At 40.0% G+C, this 11,342-nt stretch overlaps 1 long non-coding RNA gene across 1 annotated transcript; it reads left to right on the top strand.

Moving 5' to 3' along the window:
* The first annotated feature begins 2,851 nt into the window (after nucleotides 1-2,851).
* LOC121923204 lies at nucleotides 2,852-4,369 on the top strand. Its single transcript, XR_006102329.1, has 2 exons — nucleotides 2,852-2,971; nucleotides 3,740-4,369. It is a non-coding gene; the product is annotated as an uncharacterized LOC121923204 (long non-coding RNA).
* The last annotated feature ends 6,973 nt before the right edge of the window (nucleotides 4,370-11,342 follow it).

The following is an 11,342-nucleotide window of genomic DNA, read 5'->3' as shown; positions in this document are numbered from 1 at the left end:
CTCCACTGGGGACTGCAAGCATGGATCCCCAAAACACAGTGATCTCTGGTGTGGGTGTCATGGAGCTGTATTTAGATTACTGTCTTGAACTATATTTTTGGGAATACATGTGTGATAGACAACCCCATTTTTGCTCTTGATGTACAAAGTAACTGTGGAGTAGGAGTTATCAAGGAAGAAATGATCCATGTGTGTGTAAGCCATATCCCCTGCAATTGATTGTTTTACAGGGCAATAGTACGCTCGTCTACTACAAGATAAGGTTCACAATAATCAGTGCAGCTTCCCCCCAAGTAAATATAAATAGAATTGCATCTTTAGATTGCTATGTAGCCTTGGGTCATTTTATGAACCTGTGTTACCCAGCGGATATCCTTTCATCTCTTCTGTATCTATAGTCTCTGGTGAATGGTACCTTCTGTGCCACTGGGGCAATGAATCCACCCCAAGTTTTTTGTCTCAACTTTAAATGAGCTATCCAAGGTGTTGAATCCATTTTGGAAAGAAGGAGATGGACCTATTTGAGCCTTCAACACCTCAAATGTATTCTTTGAAGTTGGACTAAAACTTGGTCATCAACCCACTGACACTAAAGCCACCATCTGTCTCTGTCCACAGGAAAGATAATCTAGCTGGGGCTGATACTAGTTGCCGTGATTGGTGATGCTAGCTACTTTTGTCTCTACAGGTATTGTGCTGAAATATTGGAAGTTGTGTTCTGATGACTAGCTGCTGGAATGACTTTGTGTAGCTGTGTCTTCATAGAACCACATAGTTGGGAGAGAACACAAGAGTCATTCACTACAACCCTGTTCTGCCACGCAGGAAGACACAATCAAAGTACTCCCAACAGATGGCTAGCCAGCCTCTGTTTAGAAACCTCCAAAGAAGGAGACTCCACTACTATGCAGCATGTTCCACTGTCAAAATGTTCTTACCATCAGGAGGTCCTTCATAATGTGGAATAGTGGAATATTTTCCCCCTGTAGTTTGAATCCATTGCCCCATGTACTAGTTTCTAACAGGAGAAAACAAGGTTGCTCCTTCTTCCATATGGCATCCCTTCAAATATTTAAACATGGCTATCATGTCACCTCTTAACCTTCTCTTCTACAGGCTAAACATAACCAGATTTCTAAGTGGCTCCCTATAGGACATGGTTTCAAAACATTTCACCATTTTGGGCACCCTCCGTTGGACACACTCCAGCTTGTCCAGTCCCTCCTTGAATTGTTGTGCCCAGAACTGGACACAGACTCCCTGTGAAGTCTGGCCTAAGCAGAATAGAGTGGTACTATAACGTCCCTCGATCTAAATGTATTCCTTTTGATGCAGCCTAGAATCATACTAGCTTTTTTAGCTGCTACATCACACTGCTGATTCATGTTCAGCTTGTGGTCTACTAATACTTCTAGATTCTTTTCATATTGTCAAACTTGGTCCACTTGGCCAAGAGGAGTTTGCAACCAGAATAGACTTTGCTGAGCCAAGTGGGCCTCAGGGCCAACATGGACCATCAAGCATAAACCATCCTCAGGGCCAACGTGGACATAGCTGCAGATAAGGATGGATTGGAAATGGGCTGGATTCACATTTCCCTAGGGAAAAAAATCTATTTTGCCCATACCTTCCAAAACTGGGAACACAGTGAAGTGCATCTCACCTCAGAAATCTGTACTGTACATGTTTTAGTTTGCCATTTGTTTGTGTATAATATCATGATTACATTTGAAAAATGAACATAGTTTAAAATAGTATGTTTGAAAAATGCACGCAAATGTGCTCTGAGGAAAATGTATAGATTATGCACACATTATAAAAATATGCATACTTTTGTTTTTTTGTTTTTTTGTTTGATTCATATCCTGCATTTGTTCCCAGATTGAGATGGAAAATGGCCTACAATGTAAAACAAAATCAACTGTACGTATTAAAATACTTTTTTTTTTTTTTTTTTTTTGCTTCATCCAGTTTGCTACTGAAACTAGGTTTAGAAGTAAAACAACTTTGTCAGATTAGAACAGGAAGCAGAAACAGAGCTGGACAAAAAGCAGAAATAGATGAACATGGATTTCCATGAGAGAAGAGGAAAGAAAGGCTCTCCACCCAATATGAAACGAGTGAAATGAGAATGGAGGTTGGACTCTGAATAAATGTAAGATGCTTCCCGGGTCTAGTAAAACCCAGCCTGTATACTGATGCTTACAATTGAGAAAGAATTGTCTTTCCAGGCAGCAGAACCTGTTGCAGGATAGATAAAAATCAGCCCTTAAGAAAACAACATTATTCTGCCCAATAACTATCTGATCTTATTTTATCAATAAGTCATAGACATTTCATTTTTCGTTTTTTAAAATCATTTTTGTAACTTTTGTTTTCATGAGGGGGTTAAATGGCAAAAAAACCAAAACCCCACTTTAAATATAGAGAGTTTGTTGTGATCCATTTCCTGATAGCAACACCAATGTTAGCATCACAGGTTAAAGTCATTTTTCTCTTATTCTTTGTTTGCACACCAAATAGACATTACCATACAATTATTTATTTTGAAATACCTGTTTCGAATGTATTTCTTTGTCCTATGAAAGGGGCAGAATTTGGCCTATACAAGTCTAGGGCTGCATCTGCGCTGCAGAAATAATGCAGTTTGACACCACTTTAATTGTCATGGCTCCAGTCTGTAGAATCCTGGGATTTGGAGTTTGTTGTGGCACCTGAGCTCTCTGACAGAGAAGGCCAAATATCTCACAAAACTACAAATCGCATAATTCCAAAGCACTGAGCCATGGCAGTAAGTGGTGTCAAACTGCATTATTTCTGCAGTGCAGATGCAGCCTAGGTTATAATTATGATGCCCCTTCTCTTTGCCATTGCTTTCTTTATATATTTCAGTTTTTTTTCTCCTGGAAGATCCTGGAAAGTCAGATCCTGAAGACCAAGCTACAAGAACTCCAAAGCAAAAAGAAGGATGGTGAGGTTTTCCAGTTATTGTTGGGCTAAGCTGGTTAGAACTGATGGAAGCTCTGGGCCAAAAGCATATTGAGGAGCACAATTCCCCAGCTCTGATCTAAGGAGACAAACTAACTTGAATTTCAACCACTTTCTTTCAGGAATAGTGTGCATGTAAATCAGTTCTGTTGACAATGAGAGTTTACAGCTGTCTCAGATAAGCAGGCTGGATTACCTTGTGTAAGGAATTGCAGGTTCATTGAGGGAAGGCGTATGTTAATTTGTCAGTTGGGGAAGATGCTAACCATTAGCCAGGGGCTTGTGTCAACAGTGAGGAATACTGTTCTCAAATAAGCCAGCAATCAGGTATATTCCCTTGGGGTCTGATTAGAATACTTACTGTGTAGGATATATTTTAGAAGAAAGTGAGAATCTGGTTATATGTTATAGTTTCAGAGGTAGGACACACACACCATGTGGAGAAGGATGAATAAGGATTTTACAGCTATTGAGATATGAAAAGATTTACAGGCAGGTAATAATGGCGTATGAATTTCATGGGGTCGTCATAAGTCGACAGGTGTCTTGAAGGCATATACACATATTAATGAGGGAAGAGGAAAGAAAGGCTCTCCACCCAATATGGATTTTATTTTTTAAAAATCCAGTGATTCCCATTTCCTTGCTTTGGGGGACTTAGTTCACCATTTCAACAATGTTTCTTGTGATTTTGGGTTAGGGCATAGAGTTTGATTCTAGGAGGACATTCACACCCATTTTTTGTCCCCAGGAGATGTGGATCACCACGCTGATGCATATCGGGTTTGTTGTTCCCATTTTGTTTTGGGTTCACAAATCTCTTTGAGTCATTGTAACCCCTTTGTTACCCACACATGCCATCATTTCAGAATAAAATGAAGCCGCCTCCATTCCCTTGAATGATACAGAGTGATCCGAATTGATTTGGAAGCTTATTCACACTGCTGAAGATGCAGATCGGTTCAGATCTTTCAGGAAAACTCAGGAAAAAACCCAGTATAGAATATTCCGGGTTAAGGGGGGGGTTACTAACCCCCCCCCCCCCCAAGTGCATCAGGTGCATCAATTGCTTTCAGGACATGTGTGAACAACAAGGATTCAACCTGGATTCATCCTGGATACTTTTCGTAGTGTGAATGGGGCCTAGATTTGTACAATTATATTGTTATGGACACTCTGGCATTCCAGACTAACACCGAATGAAAACCTCATGGAAAACAGGTTATTACCTGGATGTCTGTTGTACTTGTAACTGACAATTTTTCAACTGTTCCCTAACTTACTGTATAGTGCTGTCTATTGCCCTCTGTTTACATATACTGTGTGTGTACAACTGGTTGGCATTTATGTGATTTTCTCTATAAACACGTAAAATATTTGAGATCATTTTTATAATCATTGCAATATGCCATGTTTTGTATTTATGTACGATATGTGCATTTTATGCAATAATGTACATTGGTTAGCATTTTGAGGGTGTGTGGTTTCCTATAGGCAACTAACTGCATTCAAAGAATGGCCAATGGCAGAGATCTTACATTGTGCTTGAACAGTATAAATCTGCAGTCACTAAGGACATTGTCACATGAACCCCATTCTCACAGTGATCACACTAGTTAGCAAAAACAGAAACATTCCAGTTTGTGAGCAGCCATTATCAAATGTCTTGTCAATCACACAACTGGGGCTGTTTCCACAATCATGCTATCCTCCACACTTCCCATTAACCCTACCTCCCTGCCTTTTGTTTTTGCTTGTTTCTTTGTTTTTACTTTTTAAATGCAGTTCCACAGTCATGCTAATACTATTTAAGTTTTTTAAAAGAAAAGAAATAGAAAAAATTAAAAGGAATCAGCCTGTTTGAGGGGGAGAGAGGACAGGGGGAACGGGAGGAGACACTGACACCATTTGACTGCTAATATGGCAACTGCCACAGCAGCAACATTTTACACATGAGAACTGAAGGGACTGAACTTTGATTGGGAGCTTATTTATGGGGTTGCCCTATCAATGAAAAGGGACACCCTAACCAATCTGAAAGACACAGCAGCTATGGGTTGGAGGCAATGTCATATGATATGTTTTGCCAAAGGTGCTATTTGACAACTATAATTATGTTTTAAAAGCCACGTGTGATAATCTCCTTAGTTACATTATGGTTGCACTAAACCACCTTGCTGCAGAATTTCCAACACTGTGTTACCTTTGCAATGTATCTATTTATTGTTCAGCTGTGCAGATGGGAATGCACAATGGCTTTTTCAGCAGTCCTAGTGAATGAAGCAGTACATTGAAGGGACTGGAAAATAATTACATCTCATTCAAGAATGCACAATGGCATGACTGGCATCCTCCTGGTTAGTTGCAACTATAGTAGGCACACTGAATCCATTGCTGAATGGATCAACATTCAAAATACCTATGGGCAAAAGATAAATCCCAATTGATTCAATGGGCCTACTTAGGACTAACAACAGGATATAGGCCCCTAGGAAATGGCAACACTTGTAGAACTCCACTTATGCAAGCATTGAATTGCATGCAGCCATTGCACAATAAGTATACAACCACAAGAATAAGGGACCCAGTGGGATTCGAACCAATGTTGTAATAGACAGGCTTTTGGTTTGATCCAACATGACTGTTCATCCATTTTATGCCTACCGCTTTATCTATTTTTTTCCTGGGTGCTAAATTTCCCCATAACGTCCGAAACAACAAGATGAAATGGTGTCAGATACACACCCTGTATCTGACAAAGAAGATTCTACCATAGAACATTTGTCTGGCAGGACTCTTTGTGGATTTTGCCACAACAGATTAACGTGGTTACCTCTTTACTATTACAGAGGCTAAAGGCAAAGGGAATTAGGTGACTCTTCTTGCTGAGCTGAGTTAGACAGGCAACACAAATGGAAGGCTTGTCAAGCAGAGTTAGGGACACACTATTTTAAAGCTGGGTTAAGTATTCCTCTGATAAGTTTATAACCATAAAATGGAATCTTGTAGCACTTTGAAGACTAACTGATTTATTGTGCCATAAGTTTTTGCTACAATACAAAGTCTAGTTCCTCAGATGCATTACCTGTAAAGGAGTCTTCCTCTTTTCCTACTGCCTTTCACTATCATCTTTTCTAAGTCCTGTCATCTCATGAGATGGCCAAAGTACAATAATCTCAATTTGATCATTTTGGTTTCCAGAAAGGGTTTAGGCTTGATTTGCTTTTGGGCCCATTTATTGGTGCAATATTCTCTGGCAGTCCATGGCATCTGCAAAGCTCTCCTCCAGCACCACATTTCTAGTGAGCTTATTCTCTTCCTGCCAGCTATCTTCAATTTCCAGCTTTCACAGCCATACATAAAAATTGGAAATACAATGACATGGATGATCCTGACTTTGGTACTGAATTATATATCTGAACCCTTGATAGTTTATATTAGTGCTACTCAAAGCAATGGTCCAGGAACAGATACCGGTCTCTGAGCTATTGGTTGCCAGCCCCTAATGAGTTTCCAGGAAACAAAAAAGCAGCTGTAGAGAATGGGCCCAAATATGGTACCAGTCTCTGGAACATTTTTTAAAAATTGGTTTCCCATATCCCTTAACTTGGAAAACCACTGCTTTATATCATTCTCCCTTTCTGGTCAACTCTGTATCAGTAGGCTTGTTCTCTTTTGCCATGAAAATAGAGAGAGACATTGGTTTTCAGCTTCAATTGTTCCTTACTATGGATCTCCTATATTCTTGGGTGTAATGAGTAACACTGTGGCATGTTTCAAAAAGTAACACAAGTAGGTGAGGAGTTGATTTATTGGTATAATGTGTAATGTGTTCTAGTCACTTCCAAAGTTACTTTTAAAGCCCATTTTAAGGCATTTGACGCATCTTATTTTTTTTAAAAAAGGGGCAGTGATCTTGAAGGCACACAACAAAAATGAAAGTAAGTAACAAAAATTAATGAGCAGTGAAACAAGTTATCATTTTGTTCTAATGAAAAAACAGATTACTCCTCCAAGAGCATATCACGCAACAGGGTCTAACTGTATTTTTTAACATCTGATCCGATAAGTTATAATAAATATATATCTGGGTCTTCAAGGACAAGTTGTTTTACTTTTTTCTTTATGTACTTTGCATAGTCTGGAAAGGGCCATAGCTCAGTGGCAGAGCACATGGCTTGCATGGAGAATGCTCCAGGTTAAATCGGCGGTGCCTCCAGTGAAAAGGAAGAGCAGGGAAACACCTTGGATGTCAAGTCCCTGCCTATCAGATTAGACAGCTTTGGGCTAGCCAGACAAAGAGTCTAGCTGGAGTAAAACACATTCAATATGTATCTATGGATTTTTTTTTTTAAAAAAAATCTAATCTTCCTTCAACTCATGTCTTCTGATCTAGTATGAGTCTAATAGGCTTATATAGTCTTCCATGAAAGTTATTGTCTTTTCAGTCAAATTAGTAAAAGCATTTAGTATAATATAGTAAACAAACACCCTGGAAGACTCTGGAACACTAGAGATTAGAAGACAGCAGATTTCAAACATCGTAAGCAAAGTAGATTTTGAAACACAAGTAATTTCCCCACGTAGCTATTTCAAGTTGCTGTTGCTGACTCAGTAGATGGCACCAGCTGTCTAGAAAGCTACTTTTAAGAAGAGTTACTGTAGTACAAGGACTACAGAACTAGCATGGTGTAGTAGTTTGAGTGTTAGCGTGGGACTCTGGAAACCAGCGTTCAACTCCCCCTTCAGCCTTGGAAACCCACTGAGTGATTTTGGGCAAGTCACACTTTCCCAGGGTGGAGCCACACTGCAGAATTAAAACAGTTTGACACCATTTTCATTGCCATTATTCTCTATCCTGCAGTGTCCTGCAGTTTGGTGAGTCACCAGAGCTTTCTGACAGACCAGGCTGAAAACCTCACTGAACTACAAATCCCACGTTTCTGTAGGATAGTCATAAAGTGGTGTCAAACTAATTCTGCAGTGTAGGTTCTGGTTCAGTCTTGGAGGAAGCCGAGGACAAAATACCTCTAAACAAATCTTGGCAAGAAAACCCCACAATCAGTTCATCCTAGGATAACCGTAAATTGGAAATGATTTGAAGGCATGCAACAACAAAAGTATGAGGTCTTGCTGAAGCCATTGACAATTGACATGCTCTGGGTCTTTAAGACAGAGGCCCATGAGGCTTCAGCAGTCCACAAAGATGCTGTGTAAATAAATCAAAAGAAAAAAAAAATACTTTTGCAAGATAAACTTGAAATGAATGGTTGGGCCTACATAATCTCATCATTGAACAGAACAGTATTGGGTCTACATGTAGATAAGTTACTAAAGATAATTTTCAGCTGAGTTGCTCTTGTTTCTTTTTTTTCCAGTCCAGTCCTCACTGACATACCTTCCAATTGTTCTGATTTGGCATGGACAGTCATCCTCTGCCATCCCATTTTCTTACCTTCTTTAAAAATGTACCAGTTTCTTTCTCCTCTTTCCATGTCCCATCTTCATACTTGGCTTACTTCAATGGCTGCAAAGAGAGTTCAAAGTGCAAAAGTTTATACTCAACTCAGTAGGAGTGACAGGAGATGCAGTCTTGTTCTTCCCAGTAGGCTGGGATTTTGATTTATTCTTTTTCCAAGCTTTCCAGACTTAGTACATAAACTGCAGGGTTTCTCTGCTTAAAATAATAGTTTTGTATTGAGAGACATATCCTGTTAGTCTAGATCTAGTAGCACCTTTGATACTGAGTGACAGACATCATATCAAAAACTAAGGGTGCATCTGTGTAGTAGAAATAATGCAGTGTGACACCATTTTAAGTGCTGTAGCTCCACCCTATGGACTCCTGGGATTTGTAGTTTTACAAGGTCTTTAGCCGTCTCTGCCAAAGAGTGCTGTTGCTTCACAAAACTACAACTTCCTGGATTCTGAAGGATGGTGTCATGGCAGTTAAAGTGGTATCAAACTGCCCTATTCCTACTGTCTTGAATTTCTGTCCTACATCAGAGCCAAAATTTGCACTTCCAGGTGTCAGCTTCTTAGCAACTATCTGACTATCTCTATAAAATATAGAGAGAAAAGGGTAGAGAAATGAGGTACATAAAGTATAAAAGTATAAAGGTGCTCTCTCTCTCTCTCTCTCTCTCTCTCTCATGCGCGCGCACACACACACGCACGCTCATATTGAATTAACAACATATGAAACCCAACTATTACAACAGGAGATGAAGGAATAGCCATGTCTAAACAATAGCAGTCCTCTAGAAACCAGATGAAGTCCATAAACATGTCTCAGTCATCTTCAAATAATTTAGGGGTGCCCAGATTTTTGAGTCTTGGGTGGAGGTGTCTGTCTGTTCTCTAAAATCTGAGACATAAGTCTGTGTCCAAACCACGTGTCTCCCATCTGGCAATATGGTGTGCAGTCCAGAGAATTTTCATTACTTCAGATGACCAAGTAGATGATCCAAACTACTAGTTTTTGACCTTTGTGGTAAATGGCAGTGCATCCTAAATGATCCACTTTAAGATGTCTTGGTTGTTTTCCTGTCCTTGCAGCAGCCTCCAGTCACTCCTCCACGTTATTATTATTTTCTGGATTGCTTAGACCCTTAAGCTATTTTCCAGATATGCTTTCCTTTAAGAATGCAGCCATGGCTGTTATTCGGTGTGTCAGTCTGGAGAACGAGAATACTCACCACAATGGTCTTCATGACACAGAACCAGAGAGGGACTTCTATTTCGACACTGCTCCATCCAATGGAGCATCGTAATGCTTGTAGTTATATAAGGCCACAAATGCCCACCTATGTCGCTGGGTATACATATGGCCCACATTCACACTTCTCCATAATTCAGAATCATCAAAATTTTGTCTTGAGCCAGCATGCTAGTGCAATGTTCAATTGTTCCCACTTGGCTCCTCCTGAAAGTGAGGTTATTTTAAAAACCCAGGGAAATAAAACAAAATGGTTTGTTTAATATTATGTGCCGTAGGCCACAAGTATCCCTTATGACTATTTAGAGGCCCCCTGCTTCCTCCCCACAATTTTGTTGACTTAGGCAACAGCGCAGAAGGAAAGAAGATGGAAGTAATTCCTCTTTAAAACAAGGCACACAGGGAATGTGCACCTTGTGCTCAAACTGAATCATTCTCTTGGAAGTACAGTACATAATTCTTAAAGTACAGTTGGCCCTCTCCAAGCATACGTTTGTCATCCACGAATTCAATGTCATCCACCATTCTGCCCAAGGGGATGTGTGCACCGTGCTGCCATTGGGAGGAACGGGACTTGAAGTCATGTGTTTTTTGTCATCTGGGGGGGGGGGGGGGGGGATAGTATGGAACAGAAGCTGTGCAGATAAAGACTGTAAAGGCAAATACTCCCCACACACTTTGTTTTAAAGGGAAATGGGAGAGGCTCACTGTTCCATGGCAAACATGAGAGCATATGTGGCTAGGTGCAGACCCTGATGGGTTTAGGAAGGCAGTGAAGAACCACACATCCCTGGAAGTTGTGTGCCTCTGATTTATTGTGAGGTGTAAATAAACCAGGAAGTCTGGCTGATTTTTTTCTGAGACAAGCCAGACTCACAGACTAAGAACAGACCACGATTTATAACCTCAGCTTATCTAGAGGAAAGAAAAGCCAGGAGGGTTGGGGATTGCATAATTTTGATTATGTTATGTTTTGTATTTTATTTCTGTTTTCTTGTAACCTGCCTCAATCCATAAAGAGAGGAGGGATAATAATAATAATATAATAATAATAATAATAATAATAATAATAATAATGGTTTGTACCATCACAATAATTAAACCATAGAAGATACTCCGCTTAACCACTCTCACTTGTAGAAATAGCCAAATGGTAGAAATTAGCCTGTGTATACCACAATTCTACCTCTCCCACAATATGGAGATTGGAGCCCTGGTGGCGCAGTGGTTAAATGCCTGTACTGCAGCCATTCACTCAAGACCACAAGGTTGCGAGTTCAAGACCAGCAAAAGGGCCCAAGCTCGACTCAGGCTTGCATCCTTCCGAGGTCGCTAAAATGAGTACCCAGACTGTTGGGGGCAAATTAGCTTACTTGCTGTTCACCGCTATGATCTTTGGAATAGCGGTATATAAATAAAACAAATTATTATTATTATTATTATATGCCCAAATACTTCAGAATTCTAGCTTATAATTGTTCAAAATAACATTTTGTCTCCCCTGCCCTTTTGGTTCAAACTTCATGTTGGGTTGCACTGCCAATATAGTGTGCTGTTTGCTGCAAACAGCAGACAATTCAGTGGCACTCGAGAGAAACAAACTGTAGCAGACACCTTTTTGTGCATGAAGTTACAT

This window comes from Sceloporus undulatus, chromosome 2, assembly GCF_019175285.1.
Source record: "Sceloporus undulatus isolate JIND9_A2432 ecotype Alabama chromosome 2, SceUnd_v1.1, whole genome shotgun sequence".
NCBI classification, from domain to species: domain Eukaryota; kingdom Metazoa; phylum Chordata; class Lepidosauria; order Squamata; family Phrynosomatidae; genus Sceloporus; species Sceloporus undulatus.
Note: the sequence above shows the minus strand (reverse complement) of the source record. Positions and strands in the feature narration are given on the sequence as shown.